Source organism: Narcine bancroftii, chromosome 3 (genome assembly GCF_036971445.1).
Source record: "Narcine bancroftii isolate sNarBan1 chromosome 3, sNarBan1.hap1, whole genome shotgun sequence".
Classification (NCBI taxonomy): Eukaryota; Metazoa; Chordata; class Chondrichthyes; order Torpediniformes; family Narcinidae; genus Narcine; species Narcine bancroftii.
The window spans coordinates 59,889,767-59,909,399 of NC_091471.1; the positions used below are offsets into that span (position 1 = coordinate 59,889,767).

Consider the following 19,633-nt stretch of genomic DNA (forward strand, 5'->3'; position numbering starts at 1 on the left):
TCAGTTTGGTGATACTAAGTTCACGTGGACGTTCATGTTGGCTGAGGTCTTCAGCGTGCCCTTGATGGTTCCAGGAGAATTTGTATCAGACTCACGAGGACAGGAGGAGACACCCGCAGCGGTCCAGAGCAAGCTCTGTGAGAAGCTCGGTTCTCAGGCCAGGTCCTATATGCTCCAGAACTTGAAGGACCACAAGTACATTTTTGAACAGAAAGGAGCATGAGGGTGCATGAGGGTCCCTTTAAGGTACTAAGATGCAATAGTTCAATGTAAATTTTGGACATCAGAGGTCAAAAGGAAGCTTTTTCAATTGATCACTTCAAAGCTGCCCATCTGGATTCTCACGGAGAGGAACGCCACCCAAACAAAAAAAAAATACAAACTTTAGGGTCTGCAGTGGGATTGCCGGTTCTGGGGGGTGACACACTTACCAGCAAGTGAACCAGCTCCAAAAATGACAGACATGCTGTGGAAAATGCAGGAAACTGTCCCGCATCCAACACCGATTTTTAAACTGGACTGATGACATCACTGATGATGTTATTTCCTGTCCATGTGACAGAAGCAGTTATGTATATAAGCCTAGCATGCAAATCTGGCGGTGTCAGTCTTGCACTAGACTCCACAGTGTGCATGTCAATTTGACAACATGTACAGTGATACCACACTGACGTTTATAGTAGCGCAGTATAGAATACTTCGCTGCAACAATATATTTGGAAGGATGAAACCCTTTAAAAGCTGTTGTTTCCCAAATTATTGCAAAAACTGAATCACATCCTCAATGTGACCTGAAAATGTATCATTTTTTTGAAGTAGTTTTAAAAGTTAGTTTTCTCATGGTTACTGGTTGAAACAACTATAATTTCCATCCTTTTTTATCGTGACAAACTGAACTTCAGCATTATGTTAATGCCCTGAAATATATCATGGTATTTTTTTAAGTTCTGATTTGGATAGTCTTGTATTTATCAAAATAAAACTGATTATATCAGAAACTTGGTTGGAAAATCCTTCTTAAACTAGATGCAATTGTAGCAGCAATTTGTGTCCAAATCACAAATCAAGTTTGCAGACTTCACCACAGAGGTCCTGGCAATATAACCCCAACGATTATATTTATTGCATTAATTGATCTGAGGGAACCTATTCTTGCACAAATATTAAATTTGTATTAATGTGGTAAAATATGAGATTGACTTGAGCTTTATTATTCTTGAGAGTGCATTGGAAACCAGATTTAAGTGGCTGGTTTGGGTAATACAAGGTATAACATGTCTTTTTTCATAATTTTCATGATATAAAATGGTTTGCTATTGCAGAACATTTCAAGTCATTGATTTATTATGACATTAAATGACACCTTCCCTTGCAGCATACAGGTTCAACACAAAACTATCATCACCTCTGTAGATCCAGCCACTTGCTCTTTCTGACCCTTATAATCATTCACACTAAGGGCCTTGCCATCTCATCCTGGTATCCTACACAAAATATGTCTGATATCCTTGTCTGCAATCTTCTGTCAGTAAGTTCTTTTATGTCAGCTGATTCCCTGGAGCTGGAAATGGGTGAGTCACACTAACCATTGATCTCCAGAATTCAGACATGTGATTGCTTAAAAACTGATATTACTGATTGGCCTGAGAATTAATACCAAGTGGGGATTTCACATCCAAAGAAATACATGAGTACATTTGGAAAACAATTTTATTTTTCTTTCCAAATAACTGTTTCTTATTAAAAGAATGATGAGAGGTAAATCTGTTCTGCGATGTAACTTATGAAACACTCCATTCTGCTATAATCTGAGGAAAAAAAAACAACATAAAGTGAAAGAAAATCTACTGATGTTTTCGCAAACCAGAAAACAAAGATGTCCAATATCATAAAGTGTATGTATTCTTCTTTATGATTTCTTTAAAATGTGAAAAACATTGAAATATTTCTGTTGCATAAATTCAATAAAAATATTGCTTAATCTGCTTTTCATATTCCACTCACGGGGCAGCTCTGCATAGCTTACTCTCAATTTTGTTGCTCATTGAGTTATTAGGCCTGCCTTGCTCATGTAATAAAAAGTGCATTAACCCCTTTCCCATCAAGTATCCTCCATTAATCTAACTACGCAAGTGAGCCAGCAGGAGTTTTGTTGCTGCAGAATGCAGTCTATAATTCTGAAAGATAAGTCAAGGGAATGACATTCTTTGTAAGTGACAATTCAAAGGGGACTGACATTGTTTAATCGAAAATATGCATAGCATGCACATTTGGCCAGGAATCTGTTTATTACAGAGACAATCAATTACTTTTTTCAAGCCTCAGCCCAGAGCAGAGAGGCAAACAAGAATTGTTTCCCAGAATGCAAATGTTTATCTCCACGGAATGAGAGTTAAGCCAGTTGATTTCACTGAAGTGAATCAGAAGACAAACAATTGCTCCTTGTGAAAGATTGCTGTTTGTTTCCCTTCTGGTTGTGCATGGCTCAAATTTGTCTCAGTGTTGCTGTTCATATGTATGATATAAACTGGGTGGATTATCTGTCTTGAGTTTAAGAATGGAATAGGATCTCTTCGATATGACAAATTGCGTTGGTCTGGGAAAGCTGGGTTTCATTAATCTAGCATCTTGGGTGCATTTGACATTACTAATGTGCAGATAATGTGCAGTTTCTGTGTACATGGAGCACACAGTATCCAAGGTAAGATAAACCTACCACAGGGCCCATTGCTGGTCTCCAAATTCTCACTTACAATGCAATTTCTCTTGATATTTCATGATAACTAATGTGTTTCTGGGCTTCCCTCTCTTGGCTCTGATTAGCTCCAAATATACTATGTTATACATCATATTCCTCTTTGACACATGTTTGATTGAGTCTATTTGAATCATCACCGACAAATCCCAAGGATGCCAAAACAGTGAAACTCTGCATTAAATTCAGAGGTCTTTTTCCTCTTCCATCTACAATCCATGAAGTCTGAAACTTCAAATCACTTAATCAATCATTAATTCCTTACTTATCTGGTCTCTTGCCATTTCCAGAGATTTTTTTTAAATTCAATGTTTTATTTCAACAAGAGAAAATTAAACCATCTGATTTTCCACATTTGTGTCTCTGCCACTTTTAATAGTTTCACAGAACGTAAAACATAGAAGCAGACATGATAAATGCTGATGCTGGGATTGTGAGGGAGCAATATGGAGCTGGAGGAACCCTGTGAATTAGGCAGTCTCTATAGAGAGGAAATAACAGTCAAGGTTTTGGTAAAAAAAATGCTGGAGAAACTCTGCTGGTCAAACAGTGTAGTTTATATAGTAAAAATAAGGATGCATAACCAACATTTCAGTCTTGAGCCCTTCATCAAAGTATCTATCTTTGCTATATAAAGTACACTGTTTGATCAGCTCAGTTTCTTCAACATTGTTTTCTTACTTCATTCACAATGTCTGCAGACATTTGTGCTTTATTTCAGTCAACGTTTTGGGTTGGGGCCTTTTTTGAGACTTATAGGACACAAGTTTAACCCATGCACTACAAAATATGAAGTTTTTAATCATTATCTTGCTTCTAGTTTTCAGATGGCAAGGCCGAATTTTTTAACACAGACACTTAAGCCCCTCATTAATAATGTGCCAAATTGAATGGAAAGTTTTGAGGCAGGTTGAGGAGTTTGCATAGAAAGGATAAAATATGTAAAGGCCATCACATCTACTCCTTCCTTGAACACGTTTAACCTATTCATCTTCTGATTCCTGCTTAAAAGTCCAGGTCCCCAGATTTAATCATGTATAAGCTACAGGATGTTTACCCATCTCTGGTATTTGACCATAGCCTGCTCTTTCCCCTTTCCCCATCCCCATCCCCATCCCCCCCCCCCCCCACCCACCCCACACCTGCAAGATAACCACCCTAGTAACACAGAATCCCACAGTATTCCACAGAGATTTGTTATTTCTGATCATTGCATTTGTCCCCTATTTTGGCAAAGTGCCTAATATAATTCAAGTTTTCATATTATTTCTCTTTGCATTCATGCCCCTCAGGTAAATGCTGAATACAATATCCAGGTTTTGTTTTGTGTCTGAAATAGTTGTTGCTCTCTCAGTGACACAGTTACATGGGCTGCACAATGATTGGTGCAACCCTATTACAGTGCCAGCAACAATGGTTTGAATCCGGCATTGTCTGCATGAAGTTTATACATGCTCGGCATGGATTTTCTGAAGGTGCTCTGGTTTCCTCCCACTCTACAAAATGTACAAGATTGGCAGGTTAATTGGGTTTCATGAGTTTCATGGGTATTCTACCCTGCTGTTTTGTTAAAAATGTTAACATTTTAAAAAAAGATACTAGGGTTATTTTCAGACAAGCCATCAATAATTTAAAAGGATGTTTTAAATCAGTGGTTTTCCAACTGCCCCCCCCCTCCTAAACTCACATTCCACTTTAAGCAATCCCTATGCCATAATTGTTCTGTGATTAGTAAGGGATTACTTACGGTGGAATATGAGTGGGAAGGGAAGGTTGAGGACCATTGCTCTCGACCGAATTGTTACTGAAATACTTTGCCTGAGAAAAATTGTCATTGCCCCACTTCCATAGGAGTTATGAAACAGAGCACATAACGAGTCAATTAGGTACGATTAAAACAGTGGTTTTCAAACCTTTTTCTTTCCACTCACATACCACCTTAAGCAATCCCTCACTAATCACAGAGCACCTAAGGCATAGGGATTGTTTAAGGTGGAACGTGAGTTTTAGGGGTGGGGACAGTTTGAAAGCCACTGTTTTAAATCAATGATCATGTTGAGCAAATGTGAACAAAACTCATTGCATATTCTTTGTTTAATATTGCATTGGCCAGGTGAAACTTGAATCAATTATTGTGTCATCTATTTGTTAAAATCTGTGAGACTACTTTAGAAGTGTAAAGTACACATTAATTACTTTGAAATTAAAAACTTGTGTTACTGCCATGGAAAAATTTGTATTCTAAGATCAGATTTGGTTGGCATAGTGGTTAACACAATGCCTTTACAGGATCAGGTTTCAAATCCCACACTGTAAGGAGTTTGTACATTCTCCCCATGTCTGCACGGGTTTTCTCCAGGGGCTCTGGTTTCCTCCCATTGTTCAAAACATACTGGGAGTGTAGGTTCATTGGGTGTAAATTGGGCAGCATGGATTCGTGGGCCGAAATGGCCTGTAACTGAGCTGTATGTCTAAATTTAAATTAAATTAAAATTTGAAAAAAAAACACAAACAATTCATTTAGCCTGTCAGGAGACACATGAGATTGCAGATATTGGAATCTGGTCAAACTTGTCAGTTGGTTCCGAAATGTTCTTTGGTTGGTCATTAGAGCAATCTGTTTGTCGGTATTTCACTATTGAGCAAACCCAGTTTTGTTAATAAATGAACTAGCACATGTGCCCCTGGATCTCCAGTCTATATCGGTCGGTACTCCTTGCATCATTAGATTCAGCCTGACCCTGCATTTTCCAAATGGGGATTGAGACAACTGGTCATCTTCATTGTGTTGTTTAATTAGCCTTGTCAATTTCAGAATGTCAACATTTATAATACCTTTCTACTTTCTCCCTTCCTCTGAAGTATGTAAGAATATAAATAAATTGTAACAGGAAACAGGTGTAATCTCGTCCCTTTTCCTTCATCTGCAAAAAAAAACAAAATTGCATCACAGCCTGCAATCCTGTCCCTGAGTTATTGTAATTGTAAAGAAGCTCTTGAAGTGGATATTGCCAAAATTTGGCCTGGGAAGATTTGAAATTTTTTCTTGCAATCTTTGAATTAGCTGGTTATGTGCACAAAGGATCATAAAACTGCCCTATTTTTGGACCATTTGTCCCATTATGAGTTAGACCTCCAATAGAAACTATTATCAGATGCAATTATTTCATAATCCATAAATCATTTGATAGGCTCCTTTTACATTGAAGTACATCGTTTGGAAACAATTTCATATTCTGAGTTTTTATTTCTGTTGTTCCCATGGGAAAATGTCTCAGCAGCACCCAGCAACTGCCCATGGTGATCCGACTGAAATCAAGAGCTTATTCTCTAAAGAAATGTGGGTGCATTACTGTGCCAACACTCAATGGTTTAGCACATTGGAGCACTCAATGAGTGGCCCTCAAGCAAAATACTGCTTGAAAACTTAGTCCTTGATAAAAAGTTAGTAACATTGGTTTGAAGTCATTCTCGATCTCATCCTTCAGCACAACAAACTTGTCTGTCAGCATAAAGAATTCCTGTCTCTCTCCTTTTTTGAAAGGTTTATTAATATTCATTAACCACAGGGATGTTGCTAACAAAGGAACTAATCTGCATCACCATGTTTTATACTTGAGGCTCCACTTTTCCTATTCCCAACCCCCCTTATATGATTGACATGCATTTTTCAGCTAATTACACTTCAAGAGACCTTAAGTCAAGAAATTTGTATCTTCTACTTTTACATACTGGGTCAGTTCATTTTGTCTTCTCCTTCTATCATTTTAGGTGGTGGAGGTCCGCGGTAGGACTTCTCTGTTGTGTTCCTTGTACGGTTCCCAAATTTGTTCGAATACTGTGATGCTATTTCTTAAATTGTTATTTTTTCCGATGGAATACGTTTATTAATTTCTATGTACCATTACTGTATTCTCAGGCTATCTTCTAATTTCCAGATTGACATAATACATTTTTTTGCTACAGCTAAGGCTATCATAATAAATCTTTTTTGTACTCCATCCAAATCGAGTCCAAGTTCTTTCTTGTTTATTTTCATTGTGTGATGACATTGTTTAATAGGATTAATGTATCATATATATTAAACGTTGAGTGGGTGGGGAGGGGGGGTGAAGGAGGGGGGAAAAGGGGAGAAAATGACACTGTGTATATTCAAGAGGGAAATATTTGTGTGTATTTTGGTCAGTAAGGTTCATAGTGTGAAATATTTTTTTAAAATTTTTAAAAAGAGGCCTTAAGTCATTGAACCAGGAGCTGAGAGTCTGTGGTACAGAATCATATTGTATTAAATTTCACAAGGTCATGATATCTTAACCCTTTTAGCTCCAAACTCACTATTATTGATCTTCTAGAGCCCAGACAACATAACTTGTGTTCTTCTAAATATATGGGATGTTGTTGCCTGTTCAGCAGAGAAGGTCCAATCATCCAAAACTTCACTGTTAGCTGGGAACATTACCTTCCTTAAAAAGCATTCAAGAAACTCTGAAATGAACTCCAGTCTTTTCTATTTGCAATGGAAGAGAAATTGTGGGAGGAGGGAGGGAGAATGAAAATTTCTGAACAAAAATCCATAACAGGTGGGATTGATGGGATGGTAGAGGATACATGTACATAGTCCTATGTATATGTGTCCTGTATATCCTGTTTTTCATCACACAATCCTGCTGGTGGATGGGGCTCCTGCTATGAACCCATATTTATCTTTATAGAACATTATGAACTATTAATATACTCAATTAAATTCCTAGTCTTGGCTACTATGGGAAAGCATACAGCAAAAGTCAGCCTCTGCCTTCATTTCCAAATAGATACATCAAATGAACATTGTTAGAATCCTGGAAATGGAATATAATATAAAGCCCATAAGTGGGGTGGGAAAATTGTCAAAATAAATTGCAAGATGTACGAATGGTCAAGAGAAATTTGAGAATATATTTTTGAGTAATGAACCAAGTGAATATTTATCCTGCTTCAATTTTTTTTCTTGTTTTAATCTAAGTATTGAATTTGAAGGAGGACTACAAGGAGTGTAGAAGGAATCTTAAGAAAGAAATTAGAAAGGCCAAAAAAAGGCACGAAGAGGCTTTGCCAGACAGAGTAAAAATAAATCCAAAGGGTTTCTATAGGTACATTAAAAGTTAAAGATTAGTGAAGGATAAAATTGGACCCCTTGTAGATAGCGAGGGTAGGCTGAGTGAGAAGTCAGAGGAAATGGGGGAAATTTTGAATGATTTCTTTGCCTCGGAATTCACTAGGGAAAAAAATATTGAACCAGTTGATGTAAAGAAAAATAGTGGGGAGGTCATGAAGCATATAAGGATAACTGAGGAGGTAGTGATGGCTGTGTTGAAAAAGATAAAGGTGGATAAATCTCTGGGACTGGACAAAATATTCCCAAGGACACTCAGGGAGGTTTGTGGACAGATAGTGGGGCCATTAACAGAGATATTTAGGATGTCACTGGCCACGGGGGTAGTGCCAAAGGATTGGAGGGTGTTTAAGAAGGGGTCCAAATGTAAACCTGGGAATTATAGGCCTGTGAGTCTGACGTCTGTGGTGGGCAAGTTGATGGAAAGTGTTCTGAGGGAAGGTATTTACAAATATTTGGAGGTACAGGGATTGGTAGTGTCGGACTCTGGCTTTACCTTACTCTTAATTTAGTCTATGTGTAGTCTGAGTCCAGCGTGTTCTTTGAATGAAGTGATAGGAGAAGGTATTCGGTTCAACAGTCAATTTATTACACAGCACAAGAATAAAACTTAACAGAGCTCTGGGTCACTCATTAGTTCATAGGTCACCTGCACAGTGAGCTACTCCCCAAGACTGACCCCTATTGTCCAGTTGGCTCAGTTTATATAGATCAACCTTATACAGAACAAAAGTTGGCTTCCTTTGCTAGATTTCATTATCATACAGAACAAAAGTTGTCTTCCTTTGCTAGATCTTTTTGCATAAGTGTTATCACAAGTCATCTCCTGTTTTGCAGATATCTGGGGTGTAGCACTCCCATCTTAATCCTCCAAGCCAGACTATCCTGTTGATTGGATCAGAAATTAATTCATCCCCAGATATTTCTAATCATCATTCTGTTCTTGTCTGGCCAATTTCTGCTGTTCTCTTTAACACCTCCTCCTGCCTTAATCTTCCTCCTAGACTGGTTTTCCATTCCCTTTGTTTCTTGCAGGCCATTCTTTGTTCTGGTCTGGCCTGTGTCTCCTGTGCTACTCACCACCTCCTTTAGTTTGAGCATTCCTCCTAAATCGTTTTATGCATTTCCTCTCCCTGTATTTTGGAGAGACAATTTTGCTCAGCCAACTTTGCTCCCTGCTGTGATTGCCACTTAATCACATTCCTTTTTCCCTGAACCATGCAGTAAATATACACTTATTAATTAATCATTTATTTCATACTGTTTTAACCCCTAGATTCCAACAGTAGGGAGTAATCAGCATGGTCTTGTCAGGGGTAGATCATGCTTGACAAACCTGATTGAGTTTTTCGAGGGTGTTACAAAAAAGGTTGATGAAGGGAAAGCTGTGGATGTTGTCTATTTAGACTTTAGTAAAGCTTTTGACAAAGTTCCCCACAGGAGGTTAGGAAAAAAGGTGGAGGCATTAGGTATAAATAAGGAGGTAGTGAAATGGATTCAGCAATGGTTGGATGGGAGGTGTCAGAGAGTAGTGGTAGAAAATTGTTTGTCCAAATGGAGGCCGGTGACTAGTGGAGTTCCTCAGGGATCGGTCTTGGGTCCACTATTGTTTGTTATATATATTAACGATCTGGAAGTAGGGGTAGAGAATTGGATAAGTAAGTTTGCGGATGATACAAAGATTGTTGGTGTTGTGGACAGTGAGGAAGATTACCGTAGATTAAAAGGTGATTTAGGAAGGCTGGAGATGTGGGCTGAGAAATGGCTGATGGAATTTAATACAGGTAAGTGTGAGGTGTTACATTTTGGAAAGGCAAATCTAAATAGGTCATATGCATTAAATGGTAGGCTATTGAGATGTGCAGAGCAACAAAGGGATTTAGGAGTTATGGTAAATAGTACCCTCAAGGCTGATACTCAGGTAGATGGTGTGGTGAAGAAGGCATTTGAATTGTTGGCCTTCATAAATCGGAGAATTGAATTCAAGAGTAGGTTATGATGAAACTAAACCAGGCATTGGTGAGGCCAAATTTGGAGTACTGTGTACAGTTTTGGTGACCAAATTATAGGAAAGATATAAACAAAATAGAGAGGATGCAGAGAAGGTTCACGAGAATGTTGACAGGATTTCAAGGATTGAGTTACAGGGAAAGGTTGTGCAGACTAGGGCTTTGTTCTCTGGAGCGTAGAAGATTGAGGGGGGACTTGATAGAGGTGTTTAAGATTTTAAAAGGGCCAGACAAAGTAAATGTGGATAGGCTTTTTCAATTAATAGTAGAGGAGACTCAAACTAGAGGGCATGGTTTAAGATTGAAGGGGGAAAATTATAAGGGGAACATGAGGGGAAATTTCTTTACTCAAAGGGTGGTAGGGATGTGGAATGAGCTTCCAGCAGACGTGGTTGAGGCGGGATTGTTGGTTACATTTAAGGAAAGACTGGATAGTTACATGGAGAGGAGAGGACTGGAGGAGTATGGACCAGGTGCTGGTCAGTGGGACTAGGAGGGTGGGGATTTGTTACGGCATGGACTAGTAGGGCCGAACTGGCCTGTTCTGTGCTGTAAGTGGTTATATGGTTAGTATATTGTAGGACACTAGGTCCTCCATCAGCCAGCTCCCCACCATGACTACCAGCCCCCCCACATCTCCATCGGGCACACAAAACTCAAAACGGTCAACCAGTTTACCTATCTCGGCTGCACCATTTCATCAGATGCAAGGATCGACAATGAGATAGACAACAGACTCGCCAAGGCAAATAGCGCCTTTGGAAGACTACACAAAAGAGTCTGGAAAAACAACCAACTGAAAAACCTCACAAAGATAAGCGTATACAGAGCCGTTGTCATACCCACACTCCTGTTCGGCTCCGAATCATGGGTCCTCTACCGGCACCACCTACGGCCCCTAGAACGCTTCCACCAGCGTTGTCTCCGCTCCATCCTCAACATCCATTGGAGCGCTCACACCCCTAACGTCGAGGTACTCGAGATGGCAGAGATCGACAGCATCGAGTCCACGCTGCTGAAGATCCAGCTGCGCTGGATGGGTCACGTCTCCAGAATGGAGGACCATCGCCTTCCCAAGATCGTATTATATGGCGAGCTCTCCACTGGCCACCGTGACAGAGGTGCACCAAAGAAAAGGTACAAGGACTGCCTAAAGAAATCTCTTGGTGCCTGCCACATTGACCACCGCCAGTGGGCTGATAACGCCTCAAACCGTGCATCTTGGCGCCTCACAGTTTGGCGGGCAGCAGCCTCCTTTGAAGAAGACCGCAGAGCCCACCTCACTGACAAAAGGCAAAGGAGGAAAAACCCAACACCCAACCCCAACCAACCAATTTTCCCTTGCAACCGCTGCAATCGTGTCTGCCTGTCCCGCATCGGACTGGTCAGCCACAAACGAGCCTGCAGCTGACGTGGACTTTTTTACCCCCTCCATAAATCTTCGTCCGCGAAGCCAAGCCAAAGAAAGAAGAAGACTTTATCAATAAAAGAAATGTTTAAAAACTGCATTGAAAGAGACAAAATAGTGGTTCATCAAAACTTGGGTTATTAGCCTAAGAAGTTAGCTCTATTTCATACGCCATGGATACAGATTTTATCCAGAATCTGTCGAGTTTAGCCATGGTTTTAATGGGAGTGATAGATAAACTTAAATTTGTTAATGGTGGGTTCATTTTTGAGTTGAATTAATATAAATGAACTATGCATCTTTTCCCTGGCTATAGATTTCCTTTCTTCACTCAGGGCAAATACAATTAATAAAAAAAAATGAAGAATGAAATCTGCAACAAATACATCTCAGTACAATTGACTAAACAGTACTGATGCATGTTGGACAATGAGTCACACGACACCAACTGATATTGCACAAATTTGAGTTAGTCATAAATTAATTTAAGCCCAAGCACTTAGAAAGACTGATGCTGTGCTATGAAATTATTAACACACGATGGCCTCAATTTTAAGGAATGTGCAATTTTTATTCAGTGAATCCATAACAAAGTATTCTGATTATTTTAATTAAAAAAAAAATAGACATACAGCATGGTAAAAGGCCCTTTTGGCACATGAGCCCATACTGCCCAATTACATGCAATTCACTTACAACAACCCCGTACATTTTTTTGAAGAGTGGGTGGAAACTGGAGCACCTGGAGGAAACCCACACAAACTCTGTACAGACAGCACCGAAATCAAACCCAAGTTGCTGGGGCTGTTATGGCTTTGAGCTCACCACTACACTAACCACCCCTTGTGAACTGTGCATGAAATTTCAGTTCCTGCTGGAAAACAATAGTGGAAATAAAATCAAAAAATATTTTTGGGGATATCTAGCTTAAATCTAAAGGCCATTTCATATAGGCCATTTCAGATAGCCCAAAAGTTGATATGTAAAGGCAGAGAAACTCCGCTAAAATGCATAATCACCTACCTTTCTGAATGCCCAGAGTCAGTCTCCGAGCCGCATATTCCAACCCCTCTCCCAGAGGGATAATCTCCGCAGCGCAGCCCTCCGGCGATCGATCTGAATGTACAGCCGCGCTAAGCGGCTGTTTAGGGGCAGGCTGATGATGCAGTCAGCCTTAAATCCATCTCCCCACACACCCCCTCTCTCCAAGTCAGGGACGGCAGGGAGCCCTCGGAGCAGCATGAGCTGTCAGCGGGGACCGGCGGGGCAGTGGGGGCTGTCAGGGGGTGGCCGGTGTGGGTTGGGACAGCCACACCAGGTCACTTCGGCCTTCAGAGCTGCTCTCTGCGGGTTAAAACGCGACAGAGTAATGCCCTTCTTCCCTAATTGTAAACTCCCACGCAGCTGGAACTGTTCTGGGAACCACACAGCGGTTCCAGCTGCGTGGGGGATTATGGGTAGGGAAGACGGACATTGCTCTGCTGCGTATTGATGACGGGTGGCGCTATGGAACCAGTCGCCCCACCTCTGTCAGATCTTGAGGGCGGTACGAGACACCTCTGGATATGAATGGAACGCTGGAGCAGCCTTTTAGGGCTGCTGCCTGAAAGGTAAGTTCCCACTTTTCTATCTACTCCGTAGCCGGCCCCAAGATAGAGACCTGATATGAAATGGCCTTAAGATAAAAAATGCTTATAAGAAATAGTTATTATGTGTCAATAGCTGTATGAATACCTTTTAAATGACCAGCATAATTGAGTTTTGTTACAAAAAAGATGTTGACTTTTATTTGAAGTAAAATAAAGTAATTACATTAGACAAAGGAAGACTAGTTGCTTTTACTAAAGCACAAAGAACTTCACTGAACAATATAAATACAAACGTTCATGTATGACATCACTGACAATTGCAGTGGGACTTTCTCTGAAACCATGGCCAAGATGTTTACAACCAAGATAGGGTCATAAGCAGAGCTTTTGTAACATAAACCAAATTATTGAGTACAGGAATTGGAATGTTATGTTGAAGTTGTACACTGTTGAGGCCAAATTTGGAGTTTTGTGTGCTGTTTGATCACCTACCTATTGAAAGAATGCAGAGAAAATTTACAAGAATGTTGCTGGAATTTGGGGTTCTAAGTTATAGCGTAGGCTGAATAGGGTTAGGATGTATTTCATGGAACATCGGAGAATGAGAAGGGATTTAGTGAAGCATGGTGAGCATAACGGTTAGTGTAATGCTATTGCAGTGACCTGATCTCGAACATGGCCCTGTCAGTAAGTATATTCTTCACGTATCTCCATGGGTTTCCTCCAGGTGCTCCGGTTTCCTCCCACCCTTCAAAAATGTATGGGAGGGGCTGTAGGGTATTTGTTGGAACTGGGGGGCATGGACTCATGGGCTGGAATGTGCTATACTGTATGTTAAACAAATCTGATACAGGTATACAAAATTATGAGGGGTACAGATGGTGTAAATGTAAACATGCTTTTTCCACTGAAGTTGGGTGAGACAAGAACAAGGGGATGTGTTGAGGGTGAAAGATGAAATGTTTATTGTGAATATTTTGGGGGAATTTCTTCACTTGGAGGTTGGTGTAAGTGTGGAATGAGCTGTGGTGGATGTGGGTTTGAGTTCAACTTATAAGAAAAAAATGGGTAGATACATCGATGGGAGGGTGTGGAAGCCTATGTTCCAAATACAGGTTGATGAAACGGCAGAGTCTAGATGGGAGAAGGGCCTGCTTCTATCCTGATGTTCTATGGCATTTTAACATTGAAAATACATTTTGTTGAATTGACTGAAATATTAAGAGGATTTGCAAATAGATTTTCATTGAAAACTATCACTCCTGGCCCTTTCACTGAAATCTTTCTTTCAAGGAAATGAGACATCACAGTGGTACAACTAATACAGCCACTGTCTTGCAAAACCAAAGTTCAATTCTGACTGTCTGTTGCTGCTTCTATGGATGTTCTCTCCTGTGACCATTTGGATTTCCTCCAGGTTCTCCACTTTCCTTAAAGACGTGTGGGTTGTCAGGTTAATTGGCCATTGTAGATTACCTCTTGTATGGATGTAAATGATAGAATCTGGGGAAGCTGATGAGAATGTGAGATGAATAAAAACTAAGATTAATGTAGAATTAGTGTCAAAAGGTGTTTGGTGGTTGCTGTAGCCTTGGTGGGACTATTTTTTGCAGTATTTTCCCATGACTCCATGACTTCATGACATGCCCCATCCTTTCAATAGTACATGCATCAGACTAGCTGTTCAGGATGAGTGCTGATAGACCACTGAGGACAAATTAAAAGACCTGATGATGATGAGAAATTTATTCATGCGTCTGAGCTGAATAACTCAGTTGACCTGCAGGAATGGCTTTTATCTCCTCAAGCAGATGACCCTACCACAGATGGAACAACAGGTACTTGCCTGTCCAGCATTGGGATGTAGCCTGGAACAGAGAAGCAGGAGAGTGTTTACAAGTCTTGTGAAACCAGAATAGCACTTTGAGCTTTGCTGATTCAGTATGAGAAGTGGGGAGGGGCACTCATTTTTATAACATTTTAAAAATGTACCTTTGACAAATTCTGAGCAGAATAGGCATCTCCTCTTTTTGCTTATTGGTTTCTCAAAAGCCTTGTTCAGAAGGAAAAGAGCCTTGTAAATTTTAGTAATGTCGCTAACGTCTGCAGGATTTGGCAGAAAGCTGAAGATGATCTGTTCTAGCCTCTCGCTTCATATCATAATGTCAACCCCACGACTTCACTATTTCTCTTCAGGGGAATATTTTCCACCCTGGCCTGAAGATACTGGTGCAACTATACTTGTAGGAGCCAGCTGAGAGCATCAAATCAGAGATTAAATTTCAGCCTTCATAATTGAGAATGCTCAGTTCCTCGGTATGGAATCATCGCAGTACAGGAGGTGAACCCTTAGCCCTTTGAGTTGTATAAACTCATTCATCCACAAACCTGTTAGTCTCGTTGACTCAAATAGCTTGCTGTTCCATCATTAAAAACTCTTATTTTGTATAACAAGCCCATTCATCTGATTTAGTCAACTATGGCATTTATTTTTCAGAAGTGGAAATGCGTCCTCCCATTGTAATTCATTGATGTGCTAACAGCTTATCATTCTATTGCTTTTGTTGTCAGAGTCATAGAATCATGCAAGATGGAAATAGGTTATTCAACCCACCACATCTACACTGATCAATGGGCACCCATCCATGTTAATTCCATTTTCCAGCACTCGTCTCATAGTCCTCAATGGCCACTTCATTCACGTGCTCATCTAGACAAATCTTAAAGTTCAAAGTTCAGATTTATTGTTAGAGTTCTTTCTTCTTTGGCTTGGCTTCGCGGACGAAGATTAATGGAGGGGTAATGTCCATGTCAGCTGCAGGCTCGTTTGTGGCTGACAAGTCCGATGCGGGACAGGCAGACACGGTTGCAGCGGTTGCAAGGGAAAATTGGTGGGTTGGGGTTGGGTGTTGGGTTTTTCCTCCTTTGTCTTTTGTCAGTGAGGTGGGCTCTGCGGTCTTCTTCAAAGGAGGTTGCTGCCCGCCGAACTGAGAAGCGCCAAGAGCACGGTTTGAGGCGATATCAGCCCACTGGTGGTGGTCAATGTGGCAGGCACCAAGAGACTTCTTTAGGCAGTCCTTGTACCTCTTCTTTGGTGCTCCTCTGTCTCGGTGGCCAGTGGAGAGTTCACCATATAACACGATCTTGGGAAGGCGATGGTCCTCCATTCTGGAGATGTGACCTACCCAGCGCAGTTGGATCTTCAGCAGCGTGGATTTGATGCTGTCGGCCTCTGCCATCTCGAGTACTTCGATGTTGGTGATGAAGTTGCTTGGATCTTCAGCAGTGTGGATTCGATGCTGTCGGCCTCTGCCATCTCGAGTACTTCGATGTTGGTGATGAATTCGCACCAATGAATGTTGAAGATGGAGCGGAGACAACACTGGTGGAAGTGTTCTAGGAGCCATAGGTGATGCCGGTAGAGGACCCACGATTTGGAGCCGAACAGGAGTGTGGGTATGACAACGGCTCTGTATATGCTAATCTTTGTGAGGTTTTTCAGTTGGTTGTTTTTCCAGACTCTTTTGTGTAGTCTTCCAAAGGCGCTATTTGCCTTGGCGAGTCTGTTGTCTATCTCGTTGTCAATCCTTGCATCCGATGAAATGGTGCAGCCGAGATAGGTAAACTGGTTGACCGTTTTGAGTTTTGTGTGCCCGATGGAGATGTGGGGGGGCTGGTAGTCATGGTGGGGAGTTTTCTTCAGGCTGACATCCAGACCAAACATTTTGGCAGTTTCCACAGCCCTGAGATTATTTATTTTCTTACCAGCCAGGCAAAAATACCACTTATTAGTAGTGCAAAAAACTACTGGAGATACGTTTATGTGTAAACAAATAAAGAAATGTAAATAAACTGACTGTGCAATACAGAGAGAGAAAAAAATCTATAAATTGCAAAAGAGTCCTTAAATAAGTCTCTGATTGAGTTTGTTGTTGCAGAGTCTGATGGTGGAGAGGCACCAGTTGTTCCTGAACCTGGTATTATCCTATACCACTTACTTGATGGTGGGATCGAGAACAGTGCCATTAATGTCTCTATTATTCTCAGGTCAGTGGTTCTCAACCTTTTTCTTTCCACTCATATACCACTTTAAGTAATCCCTATGCCATTGGAGCTCTGAGATTAGTAAGGGATTGCTTAAGGTGGTATGTGAGTGGGAAGGGAAGGTTGAGAACTACTGCTCTAGACCCAATTGTTACTGAACTACTTTGCCTTAGAAAAATTGTCATTGGCCCATTTCCTTTGGAGTTATGAAACCGTGCACATAATGAATTAATTAGATACGATTAAAACAGTGGTTTTCAAACTTTTTCAAACGAATGCTTTAGGTGAAAAAGATCTCGTCACATTCCCTCCAAATTCTTACCCATTATCTTAAGCCTGTCATCTAGTTGTCTATCCTTTGCTTCCCATGTACTTGTCCAGACAGTTTTGAAATGTATAATTGCCATTCCTATCACTGTTCTGTGTCTTAACTTGTCCACTCAAACTCTCAATTTCCTGCTATGCACTGCTGATTTAAACAAATCTGTTTAGAATGAAAACATCTGGATCTGAGATTAATGCAAATAACTTCAGATTTCATGGCAAGACAGAAATAGAACAGGGCTTTAAAACAGACTAACAGATACCTTCAAATGAACATTGCTGAGCTAATTGAAGAGTAAATTGAGATATTGACAGGAAACGAGGCAGATTTATTTGAATGCTTGTCATAATGTTCCCCCAGCTGCCAGATGTGTAACAGATCCGTTTTACACACAGTGTGGGGCAGCCTGGTGCATAGCTCTTCACACCCTTCCTGCTCCCAGTGCTTAAGCACAGGCGAACTGTCAGTTTGAAGCAATTGATGAAGGAGCAGAAAGACACGAATGAGCAAAACGTATCTGGAGGGAGAGCAAGCACATCACCGCATCACAGCAAGCCAGATCATAGGGCTGTTTAGACAGGAGGGAGAAACATAGCAAGAAAAAGTACTGACTCCAATTAAATGCCTTGGTTACACATAAAGCCTATTTATGGAGAGAAATTTGTTTGCCTTTGAAAAACACTTATCTTGCACTTGAAGTGACTTTAGGGGATTTTTCACTTTCTTTGATAAGGCTAATAAATTTAGCAGCAGATAATCACACTGACTAGAGTAACCTAGTCTGGTGCACAGCTGGTTTCAGAGTTGTCTAGGGACTGGAGTGTTCATGGCATACTAATTAGTGGAAAATGTCAAATAAAACTAAAATACCTTATACAACTTGAAGAAGAAGAAGAAGAAAAAAATCATGCCAAAGGGTCTCTTAACAAGGGATTGTTTATATTTGGGGAAAAAAAACACATTTACTGTTGATTTATGACCCGATTTTTTTTTTTGTGTCATTCACTTTCAAAAGGGAAGGGATATTTACCCACATCTCTAAACATGATATATACCTGTCATAATATTTATAAAGTTGTCTTTTCTCCATTGGGGCAAGTTGGAGACTGATGTTTCAGCTTTATGCAAAATAGAAAGTTGTATCTAAGTGAATTTTGCCTAATAAATTGCATCATTGTCTCACACAAGCAGAGGTGACAGTTGATTATGTCATCAATTGTCATGGAGATAGTTGCAGTGTTTATGAATGTTTATGTGTTGCAGGCCTTCTTTCTATATATATATATATATAGCACAGAATTATAATATAAATATGTGTGTGTGTGTATATATATATATATATAAATGCGTGTGTGTGTGTGTGTGTGTGTGTGTGTGTGTGTGTGTGTGTGTGTGTGTGTGTGTGTGTGTGTGTGTGTGTGTGGATAGATATAGTGATAACTCACTGAAATTTCAATTCTTCATCCCCAACCCCTGTTCTGCAAATGTCAAGCCTATCTGACAGTGAATGAGATTAAACGTGACATCAGAAATGAGAGCTCATTATAACCAAACACTACCCTGGGCTGCAGATTAGAGGGAAGGTGAAGCGGTTGGCTCAGTTGTTCCAAGGAAAAAAAAACTAATAAAGAAATTGTGTCTTCATTAAAAGAAAGTTGTAGAAACTTTCTGGTAAAATTAATGAAAGATAATTCTCGTCATTTTTTGGATGTACTGCATGTAATACTTTCCAATTGACCCTCATACACGAGGATGTTCCATTTTCCACTGAGGTATTCCATTCTGATGTATCTTTTCTGTCCTCTCCTCCAGCCTGACAACCCAGAGATCTCTACACTACTCAGATTTTGTTTTTGGTTCGCTATGAAGCTTCCATACTATTACAGGCCTCAGCCCTAGCCTCTTCAACTCCTCACCTAAATTTATCTTTTCCTTCATTTCTCCCTTTTCATTTTGCTCTGTCCAGCCCCAAATGTTCTGGCAAATTTTCATCTGTGGGTCATTGCTGAATTTTATTTGCCAGTATGTCTGTAGATTACCTATGGGCCATTTACTATAGTAAGGGATATTATGTAAATCCAATCAATTGTTGTGCATATGGTAAATTCTCAATTAAGGAATATTCTTTCAGCTAGCAAGGTAACTTGGCAATAGTGAAACACGATCATCTGCAGACACTGTGATTATAGTAAAAACATCTACTCCCACAGCTACCTCAACTACATGCCTTCCCACCAGGTCTGCATAATGATTCCATTCCATTCTCTCAATTTCTCAGCCTCCATCGCATCTGCACCCAGGATGAGTACTTCAATGCCAGATGGTCAGAGATGTCCTTCAAACAATATGGC

At 40.4% G+C, this 19,633-nt stretch overlaps 1 protein-coding gene and 1 long non-coding RNA gene across 2 annotated transcripts in view; one reads left to right on the forward strand and one right to left on the reverse strand.

Moving 5' to 3' along the window:
- Positions 1-1,725: 1,725 nt before the first annotated feature.
- LOC138757193 (uncharacterized) lies at positions 1,726-18,455 on the reverse strand. Its single transcript, XR_011353419.1, has 3 exons — positions 18,338-18,455; positions 5,591-5,679; positions 1,726-1,808 (listed from the first exon to the last, which is right to left on the reverse strand). It is a non-coding gene; the product is annotated as an uncharacterized lncRNA (long non-coding RNA).
- Positions 13,504-19,633, forward strand: part of celf4 (CUGBP, Elav-like family member 4) — a 557,316-nt gene continuing 551,186 nt past the window's right edge. Inside the window, exon 1 of the mRNA XM_069924113.1 lies at positions 13,504-13,600. The gene's annotated coding sequence lies outside the window, so the exon portion shown is untranslated. The remainder of the gene's footprint in view (positions 13,601-19,633) is intronic.